We start from the raw sequence: 16,062 nt of genomic DNA on the forward strand, positions 1-16,062 counted from the left end.
GCTTGAGTGCAAAACTACTCTGTTTATATGTGTTGCTATGTAAGTTTTTGCAAATGTGTGTTCTGTGTACAGAAAGTCTCATACAGAAGGTTCCCCATAGCCAGCATGCTTGCGTTTTAACAAGCTTTTCATTAGCAGGTGATTGACTCAACCAATCTGTGGTTCTGAAATGGTAATTGCAGTCATCACAGCTGATTTGCACTATCATTAGCCAATGCCATGCAACCACTGTACAAGGTATAAGTCATTCATGTAGATTAGAAACCTTTTCTGATACATTCTGTTGGACATTACTGGAGTGAGGAAACTACGTCATCGCAGAGAGTAGGTCTGTAGCAGCTACTGTTACATAGAGATGTGTGTGCTACAGGCTGAATCTCCTGCTGCAGGTAATAGGCCTTGGCAGAGAGTGTGAACAGTTTGGAGGACAACAAGCTGTAGGAGTAACTATAGGAGCTGTGTCAGCCTTGTAGTAGAGGCAGAGCCAGAGTGAGGGTACTAATTCCACAACAATTAAGGCATGTGTTTATGGTAAGTATGTTAGGCAACTCTATCATTAACAGAATACTAGGCACCATATTTGTTGTGTCCTTGGGTAACATATGGGATGAATATAATATCATGTCCCCCAGTTGGGCAACCATCTACCATAAACAAACTCTACAACAGAAGAAAGAAACTGTTGCAAAAAAGAGTAAACTCCCATGACTGGAGGAACTCCCTGGTTAGCCTGAGTAAGAAGCTGAGATACCTCATAAAATCCTCCAAAGCTAGTTAAGAAAACAAAATTGCCACTGACTCTAAAGACAACCACTAAGCATGCTATAGCTATGTCAAGAATCTCAATGGCAACACTCAGATCTGCTCTGAGTTACAGTGCAATGGCACTAAATATACAGAGCCAACTGATATTGTCAACATCCTGGCAGATAGGTTGAGTGCGAGCTTTACCACCCTCTCACCCCCTAGAGGCCCCATCTCTATACCGGAAGAATGCAAAGTTCCTGAAATCATGGCTGCACAGGTACAAAACACACTCTCCAAAGTCAAGAACACAGCATCCATGGGACCTGACAATATCCCATGCTGCATTCTACATGAACTACAGAATGAACTGGTACTCCACCTAAGTACCAAGTTCAGTCATAGCCTCACCTCATGCTTTGTGCCCATGGAATGGTGCACCATGATGGTTATCCCACTCCACAAAGGGGGAGTCACGATGGACCCCAGGAACTACCTCCCCATTAGCCTGACGACCCTGGTCTGCAAGGCCATGGAATGTATCGTCATGGAACTGATAAACAAAGACATTGGTAATCTCCAAACTATGGACCCCACCCAGTTCAGGTTTGTAAAAGGCAGATCATGCCTCCTAAACCTGATAGACTTCTTTGAAGCAGTCACCAAAGCCATAGACAAGGGTAAGGCGGTTCACACAACCTATCTAGATCTTGCCAATGCTTTCAACACTATCCCCCACTCTGGAATTATAAATAAACTGACTAAACTAGGTATAAATCTCTATGTCACAAGATGGGTTGCCAACTGGCTCATGGACAGAACCCACACTGTGAAAGTAGCAGACTCCAAATCTGACTTCAGACCAGTGACAAGTAGAGTACCACAGGGTTCAGTCCTGGGTCCTCTCCTTTTTGGTATCTACTTCTCTAAAGTACAGGCTAACACAGAAGGTCTTTGGCTAATGAAGTTTGCAGATGACTGCAAACTAGGAGCCATAATCAAAACTCCTAATGTAGTGGACATCTTACAAAAGGGCCTCACTGAGACAGATGCCTGGTGTCAAAGCCATGGCCTGAAGCTCAATGCCAAAAGTACATTGTCATCCCCTTTGGTAAAAACTCTGTACCCATGAACTACCACATAGGTGGTAGTCTACTTAACACTGAAAGTGTGATAAAAGACCTTGGGACTCAGGTGGACAGTAGACTCTCCTTTGATAATCACATCACCACAGTGGTCAGGAAATCCTTCTCCATGGCACACCTCATCACAAAAGGTTTCTCATCCAGAAAAAAATAAGTCATTGTTCCCCTCTACTCATCACTCATTATACCCATTATAGAGTATAACACCCCTTTTGGTATGTACCTCACAAGACATCTACAACAACTGGAAAGGCCACAGAAATACCTCACAAAGAGGATTACTGGCCTCAAACAGATGCCCTATACAGACCATCTCAAAAAATTCCAGCTTTACTCCATCGCATATTGCCTACTCAGAGGCGATCTGTGTCTAACATACAAATCTATGTCAATCTCAGAGCTGCTGGACATGCTCCACTTAAAGAAATCCCAATCCCTACAGGCTACATGTTGTAGGGACCTAAACCTTGTCACCACAATAAACAGAACATGCTGGAGGGATAGATTCCTGTTCCAGAGACTTCCCATACTCCGGAACAGACTACCTATCTATGCCAAACAGAGCTCATCATTAGCACTCTTCAAGAAAAATCTTGATGATTGGATGGGAAATAGGAAATTCACCCCGGGGATCACTTCTGTGGCTCTGCTCAACAGGGGCAGAGGAAAATAATTTTCTTTGGTGGCGAAAGCCAGGGTACCTTTTTGGCTAGGCTTATATAGCCCCTAGGGCCAATAGCTTTGTACCTACCTATGAACCTATGTGTTACAGTCTGGTACTCATTTGGAATGTGTATGCTGGCAGTCCTTTTTACAAGTAGGGGCTGCATATGTGTATGTTAGTTGTGCAGCTGTGCTAATCTGCACTGTGAGTTTGAAATGATTGTGCACTGCAGTCTGATAGTAGTGGACCTCATTTGCATTACCGAGTTAAAAATCCTCTGTGAATGCATATTAATGCATGATGTGACACTTTCTGTACTTATAGTTTTACTGTAAGGATATGTGAAGTGTTTTTCTATCTGCAGGCTTTTGACTTCCATAAGTGACAAGCAGATATTTCATTTGAAATACATTGTATGGATAAAGAGTGCATGACTCAGTTATTAATTGCTGGCTTCACAATCATGTAATTTAAATGCTACACACCACTGGATTTGAACCCAGGACTCAGTGTGGCAAAATGTACTGTTTGCAAGGTATTTAACAGTCTGAGCTAAGACGTTACTGTTACAGCAGATGTATTTTCAAGATATAAGTACACACATACAAGTTGTGACATACATTTTTACAGCCATCATTATGTACATGGATTTATATGGATGTATTTCTGCACCGTTGCTGATAAAAGGTGGCATTTACCTGCTATTACATACCTCACTTACATCCATTATTCTGTGTTTGGCTTTCTAGTGGTGTACTGTTGCACCAGACTCCAAAGTGCACTCCCAATTTTCCCATTTATCTTTAATCAAGTTTGTGCAACACTGCGCAATGTGCAGCTCTGCTTAAAAATGCTTAATGAGTGTAACTTGCAATTACTATGTTTTGGTTAAACCATCTGTTTTAATTAAGAGTTGTGTGGAATGGCAGGTTGATGCAATGGTCTACAGGTGTGACTGTCTTGGATTTGAAATAGGGGACAGGTGTTTATTTTGTACATGTTTATTATTTAAAACACATACGTTAATATAGCTCTATTTAGCTGTGCTCAGTGCCACACTAAAATATATAAACAAAAGAAAAATGGGGAGATAGAAAAGTGGTGAAATGGGGTGCAGGCAGGGGGCAAAACATAATGATAGGCAGGTAGGTATGTGGAGGAACGGTGTAGGAAAGAACCATAGCTATCCATTTGTTGTACAGCAACAACTGTGCACTTTGACAGAATTTGGACTCTAACCCCCAGAGAGAAGGGTAAGGACAACGTAATTGCATTGTTAAGCCAATTGAACAAAACTATGTGTTTCCAGTGGACACATTTGTGAAATGGAGAGCTATGTGTGGGACACTATTTTTTGTTTTTTGGGACACATGTCCATTTTTATTTCTTTTAAGGTGAGAGTGGAATGTTGTGGAAGGGACATAGTTACTTGTGGTGGAGGTACACTGGGTAGTTGAGGAAGCTTTTGCAGACAAACAAGACAGACAAGACAGCAGACATGGGTGGTGTGTGACAAGGGGTAAACACCTTGGATGGGGAGGCTGTTGTGGAATCTCAGTCCAATGTACCTCCACAAGGTAGCAACATGATTCACATCCCCACCCATGGACTGTTGGCACTGCTCTGTCACTTCCCTAGGGTTCCCAGTGGTGGAGGCTGGGCTCCAGTGTGAGTCTGGCCCACCAGGGATGCCAGCATGCTCTTCATCTGGTGCAGATGTTGTCCAAACCCAAGGTAGACAATCCTGCATACCAAACCTGACAGTTTGTTATGGGTGACACCCCCCCAGAACCACTCCCAGAGGGGGGTCCATCCCCATCCTGTGGAGTGGTACTACCCAATGACACATGTAATGCAGGGGCAGCAGAGGGGGCACCACCAAGCTGAGTTCCAGATGTGCTGGGACCTGGTGCCATGGCCGGAGGAGGCAACGGAGGTAGATCAAGAGGAACAGGCTGACCTTGACACAGTGTAGTAAAGTAGTTATAACAATAAGTTAAGATTAGTAATAACCAAACCAATGTTAGTATTATCAGAATGGAACATAATATTTATTATTCCACATGTATATTAAGGTGTAGTATGTGTAATACAACATTAAGTAACATAACAAACAGAAAGTATGTTAACAGCAATTTTGCATTAAACCATAAGGCCAATAAAAGAGTTAGTTTAACAAAGTATGTTAATATTAAATCATAATAATAAATAAAAATAACAAATTAAAGATGATAAGGGATGGGGAGAGAGAGAGAGAGAAAAACATATCATTAGTTACCTCACAGGTAATATTACTACACAGAGTACTACCACATACTTCTACAGATATGCAGTGTCAGTTGTGAGTACAGTGACTACAATTCTTCCATAGCTGATGTAGCAGATACATACCTCTAAAGCTCTTAGCATGAGACACTGTGGGCCAAGCACTAACAAATGCAGGTAAACAACTATACATATCAGTTTCACATAATGTGGACTTACATAACTACCAATGTGTTATGTAAGAAAATTTGAAAATATATTGCATTCCAGGTAATCATTTATGTGGTAATCATGGAACAAATGGAACATAGAAACTGTACCAGGACCACAAAAAGATATCACTGTATGCTATTTATTTGCTAGTACAAAGTTAGTACAAAGTACTTTCACAGAGGTTTCTTCTTCATCAGGCAAAGGATTAAAACTGAAGTGAACAAACTTAATATATATTAGTAACTAATAAGGCATCAATTAAAATTAATTAAAAAGGTTAAGTCTAAACAAGTAACAATTTAAAGTAATACTTACATAAATAAACTTATGTACATTTATACATACATACATATATATACTTTAATACAATAAAATCACTTGATACAAGTATGTAAAAATGTCAATTCTGGTTTCAAGGAAAAAAAAAAACTTCATTTAATCCGGGCGGGTGAAATGCTCTAAAATATAAAATCCATTTATTCTCACATCTTTCAGTGATATTTATTACATCACCCCTCTTAAGGAAGTACAAATATGTTCTAAAATACAAAACTTAAAACTATGTGTATCATCAGTTTCAGATATATGTTTGTATAAGGAATATGTTAAAATCTTTATTTTTATTTCTGATATGCGACTACTAATATGGCTCTTAAACCTCTGGTTAGTTTTTCCTACATAAAATGAATCACATTTTATACATCTTGCCATGTACACTAAATTCTTGGAATGACAGTACCAGATGCTTGAATATTGAACTTGTTTTTTCTCACTGGATCAATAAAATATGTATCGGTGTAAAATTTGAAAATGCTGCACTGTACCGTAATTAGCTGGAGACACTGTATACAATGAGACTGAGAAACTAAAGTCTTAATTACCCAAGCTCGTGCTGAGTAGGTGTCAGTCTCTCCCTTATGTACCAAGTCTTGTGCATTCAGAATGAATTCTCCAAACACTCTTGTTCTTTTAATAAGGTTTTAGTAAATGTTTATAATATCCGAATAATGTCTTCATTAACAGTACTGATAATTCAAATTGCTGCACATCATTCTGATTGTCCTGAACAAAGTAAAGTGACATAGACATTAGATGACCTGTTTTCTGTACTCAGGCTCAAGTGTTTGTCATCTTCTTTGAAGTAACAGGTCAAACGAACTTACTAACCTTAACTGCCCTGCTATCCTGAGCACAATATATTATATTGTGTTTAGTCTCATAAATTTCCTTTTCTTACTTTTTTTTAACATTGGTCTCAGGCTTTCTCTGTGCTTTATTAAGGGACATTCTGCATCTGATCTTTTTCTTGAGAAAAGAACATTCTGTCTGCACACTTTATGCTTATCTTTTCCTATTTAATAAACCGTTTTCCATGCTTGACTACCAAGTTGCCCCTGAGGTCCCTGATGAAAATCTACTGAGACCTACTTCTCTAGTTACCTTACGTTTATATTTAGTTTTATGCTACCCGACTTATAATCTGAAAATAATAAAGAAAATGTTATTTGGTAAACCTGCAATTTTAATTTTCACAACTAGGTGTCACTTGAGCATGTATGCCCTGTTTGGATTAAAGTATTTTATCTTTATGATTTGAATTAATTTTATGATATGAATAAACTTGCAATTTTAATTTTGACCACTAGGTGTCACTTGAGCATTTATAGCCTGTTTGGATAGAAGTCTATTAACTTTATGATTTGATTTTTAACCCCCTTTTTTTCTGGAGGAAGAGGTCTTGCAAAATTTATTTGTATTCTGTACCATGCTTTTTCTGAAACTGGCACTCTCTACAACCGAGTTTTTTTTAAACTTATACTTTATGATAGGCCAAAATTCCTGAAAACCTATATAACTTTTTAGCTGATGGTTGTACTTTATTAGCTGCTTACAACCTTACTTGCTTAGACCTTACTCCTGGGTCTGGACTGACAATTTTGCATTATGCCCTTTTATCAGAATTTTCCTGCATATTTTGGATTTTTGCCTAGATTTGCCTCAACTGTTGAGCCCACTTGGCTCACCTCTGTTATACAATTTACCTTAATTTTCTTTTACTGCATTGGATATAGAGGAAATACTCTCCTTGGCAGTTTTTCCTGCCACATATTGTATAGCCTATCAAGCATGATGGTTATTTTCTGAAGACTAATTGAAATCTGCACTAAAAAGATTACTTTATAAGTGGTCTTGAAGCATAATTACCATATTTTGTGCTAACTTGTGTATATACAGTTTATTTAAATTTATTGTATAATGCTACTTATCTTTTGTAACTTTTATGAATATTTATAAGCTATAATAGTTTACTAAAATCTATACTTTCTGTATTTTAAGTCTATACCTTTGCAATGTCTGTTAGTGTCCTTGATTCCTGACTAATGTAAAGTGCACTGCAATCTGTAAATGTTCACTGTAATCTGTGAAATAATTAGCGAATTAAGCCTGCCCTGTTATGCCTTGACTATCACTATTACTACCTATTATTTAAATAATAAGCCTGTAACAAAAATAATGTTACTTTACTCATAACTAATGACTGAATAATATAATAAGCTTGTTACAAATAAGTCTGTCACTTTACCCTTAACTAATGATTGAATAATGTGACGTATTTTAAGATTAGACTGAAATGCACTATACTGAAAACATAATTGAATATGAATGTCATATTCTGAAACTTGACTGATATTTGCATTAGCATCTATTGAACATTTAAAAATAGCTGTGCATATTCTGGAAACTAACTAAACCAAAAGAATATCTTTTGCCAGTGTTAACTAAACACAGATAAAAACATAGCGGAAACTGGTATATGTTATATCCTAACTAATAAATTGTACAATTGTCTGAAACATGAGATCATTTTGACAGTGTTACCTGAGCAAAAATAAACTGATTATCTGAACACAGATAAGCTGAAAACTACTACTGCTATACAATTGTTACCATGAACCTGAAACATGAATACATACATGATTGTTTTAACTTTAAACATTGAAGAAATAACCAAAACACATAAACAGTTGCCAAATTTTGCTCTGCATGGTTCCAGTCACTGATGAAGTAAAGGAAGGCCTGCTTTAATGTTGAAGTGTCCTTTTTATAGTTAGGACTTTTAAACCTCTTTTTCTCATTTCTTGTGCAAGCTGGTTGGCCAAAGTTTTTGATTGTATTTAGTATCGGGTCCTTAAAATAACATTTGCATCTTTAACAATTATAATCTGATAGCATTGCTTATTGCCCTGACTTTATTTACATTTTTTTCTGCATGAAATGCAGCTTTAACATTTATAAACTGGCAGCATTATTTGCTCTGCTGACTTTATTTACATTTTTCTGCATAAAATAAACATACATTTTCTACATGAAATAAACATTTACTAATAAGCTGCTGCAAGTCTGTAGACAAATTGATTTTTTACATTAAATTTTAACACAACACTTAATTTTGACATAATGCAATTTTTTTAAAATGATACTGCCACACCGGGAATGTCACAATAATTCTGCTGTTATTCTTTTTTAGGCTGATTGGCTTCATTTAAAAAAGCCAGTCTTCAAAGGCTTGCTACTGACTGCAGTTACCTTTGACCTTTTAAATCCCGAGAGCATGAAAATTGTCATAACCTTTATACATATTCTGAAAATCTGGTATGTCACTGGCAACACTAACCTGAGCTACAGCATACTTTTGATTATCCTTTGGGGTTGAACTTTGTACATTACTTACCTCATTTGCTCAGTCATTAATCATAGTGGGCTGTCTTGTATTTGAAAAGCTAACAATATTTAAATCAGTAGCCTGTTTAGCTATATTGGAAACAACTGGAATGAAGTCATTAATACCATCTTTCACACACTTGTGTTTCCATGTCAAGTATTTAGGACACTGTTTATTTACATACAAAAAAAATAACTGCTGGGACTGGCAAAGTCTGTTTTACTGCTGCAATATCAGTATTTACAGGAAAAATGTCATTAATGGCATTTGATGCTTGCAAAATCTATTTCTGTCTCACCACTAAATGGACAGCTTTTCCTAAGGTCTTGGCTGTAGGAATTCCATTTGACTTGATAGTTGTATTAAGTTTCTGAACTTATTTTAAATGAAAATCAAAATAATGTAACACTGTGCATTTTTGCATCTATATACAATCAGTTTTAACTGTTGAATTTTTTACATTTGGTCTTGTGGCCCTTAGATTTTAACATACTGCTCTGTGAGTGAAATTCCACCCACTGTCTCACCATAACTGTTTCATTAGATGATGTCATTTTAACCTTTTATTAGTACTGAATCCTTCATGAATGTGTTATTATTGTCTACATTTTTCTGGATAAATAGTAAACTGTAATGCATTAAATGGATAGCACTGTCTTTGATTCATCTTGCTAGGCTAGCTGTTATCGGAGCTGATATGATTGGCAAACTGCCATCTTCGTACGAAACATATACAGTCTCAAAATGATTACATAATGTGCTCTTTTATACATAGGATCTGAATTTTTAACTGTGCTGTCACTTTTACAATGTAGCACTGACTTTAAATTTTACATTGTGTAAACTAGAAAACATTATCTTGTCTCTGTCTATATTATGATATTGTTTATGCTTTGCAACACTTTAATACAAAGCTCTTAAACAAACAATAATACAAAAAAATTATTTGTCAAACTGTAACTGTAAACTCTTTATTCTGCTAATTAATTTGACTGTTAGTTCTGATATACATTACAAGACATAGAGGCATATGGTTACCCTTTTTTTTCTAATGAACCGCACCCAATATGTCTTTCTGAGCACTTCAGCTGGGTCAGATGAACTGGAATTTATTCTATCTTTAACACATAAAACTGCATGTTTCTGTCATAACCAATTCTTTAAAATCTGTACATTTGCGCATATCTTTTTATTGAAGCCTAAGCCAGTATATACAGAGCTGTTACACTTTGAACTGATAGCTGACGTAATCTTTCCCCAGGATTCATGAAGCTTGCGCCAGATGCATGCATAGCGTGGGCGTTATAACGCCAAATATGGCCGCCGAGCGATTCAGGTACGATCCAATTCCACGTGCACTACCGGCATACGCCAGATCTGCGCAGCCCCCGGTGTAGGTATGCTAATCACTCCATGTGCAGTGTCGCACCATGCAAATGAAGGCATATAGTGATTCATGAAGTGGTGCAGGCGTAACGTAAGCCCACAGAAATGTAAACCAAAAAACATGGTTTACATTTTCCCAAACAGAACATCGGAGCTATGGAAGAGGGCCAGACCCAGGTATCACAACGTTAACATATGCCAATGGCGAAATACACAGCCAATGGCATAAGAAAAGATGCACAACATGTAAATAACAACATTTAATGTCATGTCCACAGTAACGCACAGCACAACCGGAGGGCATGTGTGCGGAAGCTGTAACATAAAAAAATAATATAAAAATGTCATAAAATCGCAACGTAATAGAAATCAGGTTTACAGCATAATACACAATGGTAGGCATGGAACACTACAACCAAGGTGCAAGGGTTGCTAAGGGCTTGCGATAGTGTTCAGCGCGGTAACTATGAATTAGTAGTCAATGCCATGCAAATGAGTAACTATGAATTAGTAGTCAATGCCATGCAAATGAGGCAGATAATACTGAATCGCAAATGTCCCGCCGGATGAAGGTTGTACCATACAGCGCAGTGGTATAACACCGAGGAGTGGCTCAGAGGAGATACATGACATCAGCAGAGGGGTGTGCCACCGTAGCACTAAGCACATTGGAGCATTAGAATCTGGCCTGTCCATTGCTAAGCAAAGCTGCAGGACAGGGGTGGGGAGGAATCGTTTAGCTGAGAGCACACATGGTGACCAAAAGCGCATGTGTACGTGGATGAAAACATGCCCGAAACCCAGTAATCAGATGCACGTGCCGCAAACAATAGCAGAAACAGGAAGGTCTGGGGAAGAAAAGAAGGAAATGTGGAAGTAGGGTAACTGGAGTACTAATGAGCAATCAACACCAATCAACCCACGAAGGCCAATCGACGGCAGCTGACAAGTCCGCTTGCAGAAACCTGCAAAACAGGATAGGGGAGGCATTTGAATGCAAAGAAAGGAGGGGAGGTATTGGATTGCAAAGATAGGAGACCTGACACAGCAGAGCAAAGCAAACCGACAGCAGACCGGCAGTAGCACACATAACGCAAGATATGCCAGGTCCAAAGTACAAATGAAAGTAGGCTGCAGGATGCACGCCAGAAAATGGTAGGTGCAACACGCAGAAATGTAAAGGGAAGGTCAAGAGGTAATCCACGGCAGGCAAATGTAATTCAACACCAAAGGCACCACAATAGTAGTTCCGGCAGTAAAACACATAAGATAACCTGTAGCTACGATCATACATACACACCCTATGACATCATCAGTGTTCACAGCACAATAGTATAAAGTGTGAAAGCACCCAACACACACCTGTGTATTCCCAAACACCGCACCATAGGTGTAAACACACGGGGAACTTTTAAAATGTATATGTTGGGAGCTGCCATAGCTGTGATTCATCAGCATGTGTTAGAGACTGACGGTGTTGTGGAGGATGATATCGACAACCACCACAGGCCTCGGAGGAGAAGGAGAGTGTGCAGACCAAGGGTAACCTACCAGGGGTTACATGACCTGGAGATAGTAGAGCATTACAGGGTGGACAGGGACATCTTACAGCAAATAGTGGAGCTGTGCCAGCCACGCCTGAGAACAAGAAACAACAGAGGGGAACCCATCCCAGTGGACACGAAGGTATGTGTAAGCCTGCGAATACTGGCCACAGGTACCTTTCAAAGGCCAACTGGAGATATAATGGGTATCTCACAGGCATCAGCATCCAGGGTACTACACCAGTTTCTGGATGCCATGTTACCACATGCCAATGAGCAGAAGTACTTCCCCAGAACTCAGGAGGAGTTGGCCAGCAATATGCGCCACTTCCACCGTGTGGCACAATACCCGGAGGTACTGGGTGCGATAGACTGCATGCACATACAAATCAAGTCACCACCCGGTGAGCAGGGTAGGCACTACATAAACCGCAAGGGATTCCACTCCATCAACTGCCAGGTCATGTGCAATGCCCAGGGCATTATCATGGATGTGTGTGTGCTGGCAGCCCTGGAAGCTACCATGACTCCCATATCTGGCATGCCTCACAGCTGTATCAGGTATTTGTCAGGGGGGACATCCCACATGGCCATCTCGTGGAGGATGCTGGCTATGCACTGGAGCCGTGGATGATGACTCCCATCAGAAATGCACACACACCCATGCAAGAACGCCATAATGAGGCACACGCACAAACCAGAATCATCATAGAGCGTGTGTTCGGGATGCTGAAATCACAGTTCCAGTGCTTGGATACATCTGGTGGAGCCTTGCAGTACTCTCCAGGCACGTGTGCCCACATCATCATAGTATGTGCCATGCTACATAATATGATCCTGCGGAAGCAGCTGCAGCAGGGACAAAATGGTGAAAGCCCTCATAGCCCACCGCAATTGCCAAGGCCATTACAGGCACAGAGGGATTCAGACTATGAACACACTGTGCCAGCCCCAGTAGGCAGACGGAGGCGTGCCCAATATGCCTATGACTTGACAAAGAGGGAACGTATAGCACATACTCTGACAGTGTAGGCCCTTACGGACTGACACCTCTCCACCTGCACACACAGTAAAATGGATGGCACACAAACATGACCACCTGTAAATTGTAATGTATAGGTGGCCCAATGTGTGACTCTGACATAGGCAACCCTCAAACATTGTAAACACAACAACCAGTGGAACACGGAATGCCAACACCTGAACAGTACATGAGTCTTACAGCATATGGTGGTGCTGTGTGCCTGTCACAGTCCCCGCTATATATATATATATATATATATATATATATATATATATATATATATATATATATATATATATATATGTACACATATGCATATATATAATACAGATAGAAAGGGCAATAGAGGGATATATGGTGATATAGATGGATTCAGCGATATCTGCAAATATAATAGATAGTTCAACGACATTCATAACATCTTGGAGGTACAAATAAATAGGATACCGCCAACCATGGAATGTGTAACATACCGACATGCGTAACCACGAGGCTGAAAGACCGATAGAACACAGTACCGGAACAGTACATCCGTGAGTAATAGTATGATGATATGAAGGGACAGTTAGTCACCGCTGCCGGTGTCGCGGTCCACGTAGGTACTGTGTTCAACTATGTCTGTGAGTGCCGTAGTCTGTGTAAGTGTGCGTTGAGGGTGCCGTGTGCATCTCTGTGTGACTGTAATGTGTGTGTGTGTCCGCAACATGTGTATGTTAGTGCCAAGTCAGAGGCAGATCAGTACGGTAGATGCGGGTATAGCTAGCTGTAGGCATACGGTTACTACCTGTCCCACAGTAGGAGGGACAGCCCCACCCTGGGCAGGTGTGTCCTGACATAAAACAGTACAAAGGGCAAATGTCCAAGATGGTAGGATATAAATATGTCCCATATATAATGTAACAGTCGTATTTAATAGTTATGCCTGTATGTAAGAAACTTAAATGTTACATGCAATATGATAAGTATTCAAAGTCACACAACAATAGGTATGTAGTGAGGATAAAAGTATGTGCTACCTGTGTACTGACCATGGCTACGTGTTGGCCTGTAAACACCGCTTTGTGTCCTGCAAGTGTCCAACAATGACCATATGAAAAGGTGGCAACCCTTGGCAAACAGGCTCTTATAACAACACAACCACAATGACTGCAAATATCTGGGACAGAAATACAAGGGATAGCTGTCACGTACACATATCCCCTGATATATCGCTGCAATTACAGAGGTATACAAGTAGCAAGCTCACCTGCAGATGATATAGAAACCAATTAACAACGGCCCAATGTACAATCCCGTAACATAAGTCTACTAACTGTTAGCTCTCTAATTAGGGATGGAGCCCACACACATATATATGGATTATGTAGAAATGCAAGGCCCACAAACCTTATATGTTATGTACAACCACCGACATCCCCCACACTAGACTGTAATAGCAGCACAAACATCCAGTCAGTCAATTACATCTGCAGAGCCCTCAACATACCGTGTGAGAGACACAATTAAAGGCATCATGCAAAATTGCAGGCGTTGTATAATGGAACAAACAGCCATGTTACAGGTTTTGATTGCAATACTCCATTATCAGACGTCGGGATGACAGCTACACCCACATGTTGAACCAAATACTCTACCTGTCACACACAATCCACGGGGGACATGAATCCAAACTATGCTTATCTCCATGCATAGTAGTTGCAGTTACACATAACAAAACACAATACAGACTGTCTCCCCGAAGGTAGGGCAAATAGGCAATGCCCAAGTGGAGAATCCAATTATACCCCACTGTCGCCATGTAATTGGCAAATGGAGTAGCTGCACAGCTGATATGCAAGTAATTAGTCACTCAGGAACACCAATTTTTTGGGATGAATCCACATGTTTCAGGTATCGACGTATATAAGGATGACTTGCCAGACATTCAAACCGTACGCTCATACCGAATAACAGTGGAAACACTGTGAGAGAGATAGAAACGAAATGCCATAACGACAACAAGGTATGTAAAATGCCCGATATGTAAGGTTATGTATAGCATGATCTGTATTAATTAGTTTTACTGTATGTATAGCCTGGTTTGCATTAATTAAACGTGTCCGCAATGCATAAAGTGGGAAAGGTATGTATGTAGTGATGTCTTGCTGAGCATACTAATGCTTGTAGAAACTGTGCGTCCAGCAGTGGGACACAAGGTACACAGCACAGACACCAGAAGGGATGCTACATGAGGCCATTAAACAGAACAATGCCATACAACCCGCGCTCAGTGGTAGGGTATGTCCAACAAGGACGTGCCATAGCAGGGGATAGTATATGTTGATATACTGTCACAGCACGCATGTGTATGGGCATATAACGTTAATGACATATGTAAGGTGGTCCCACTGTGCAAGTATGCTTTGCATTATGGGATACTATGTGAAATATGTGTAATGTATAGTATTATAGGTAGATATGACAGATATTCTACACAGCATAACAGGCATATCATGCATACCACAGGTATCGTCTATTGGTATGTACAATAACAGGATACATATGGCCTGTACATATGGGACATAATAATAGCATGATAGCTAATCTAAATGGAAGGGCTACCAAGTAACCATGCACAAAGGACATGTAATAGCTGCACAGGTGCATAGTGGGGTACTATGCAGTCTGGCAAGTCCATGTGTAAGCACAACTACAGTGTTCACACTAGTGGCACCTCTCCAGGGTAGTGTCCTGTGAACAGCAGAGCCAGGTGTCACCTGCACCTCTGCACAGTACAGCCACTGCAGTGATCCCAGGCCTACATGTGTCTCTCAACGACCAAGGGAGGTATCACATGAACAGTGCTATTGAGTGTCCCTGCGTGATGTACATAGGACTTATGTTCCACAGCATGGTGAGTGTCCGGTTTGGGAATGTAACCCAGAAGCACATCCCACTCATTGTGGCATGTGTGCACATATCCATGAGCATGTTGCTCACAGTGGCCTCTGCTTATGTCATGTATGAGGAGTATATCCATCAATAATGTTGTGGACATGGGCCCTGTCTGATCAGCAGAGGTCACCCCTGAGTATGTAGTATGCAAATGTGTACAGATGTGGTGTCCATAGTGCAGCCGCATATTTAAACTGTCAGAGCTCAGTAAACGTCATGGCGTGTTAATGTTGTGGCATGTAAAGCTGTAGCTGTTGTGTAAGGTACACCCTAAATGGGGTGGTGTACCCTTGAATGTGTGTAGATGTTGTGAGTTCAGAGGTACAATGGGTGCCTATGTACCAGCTACACACCCAGTACAGATAGGTGTGGCCACTTAGAAGGATATCCATGCCACAGTGGCAATACGGTAACCACAG

The sequence above is a fragment of the Protopterus annectens genome, chromosome 11.part0 (genome assembly GCF_019279795.1).
Source record: "Protopterus annectens isolate FY-2018-M chromosome 11.part0, PAN1.0, whole genome shotgun sequence".
Lineage (NCBI taxonomy): Eukaryota > Metazoa > Chordata > Ceratodontiformes > Protopteridae > Protopterus > Protopterus annectens.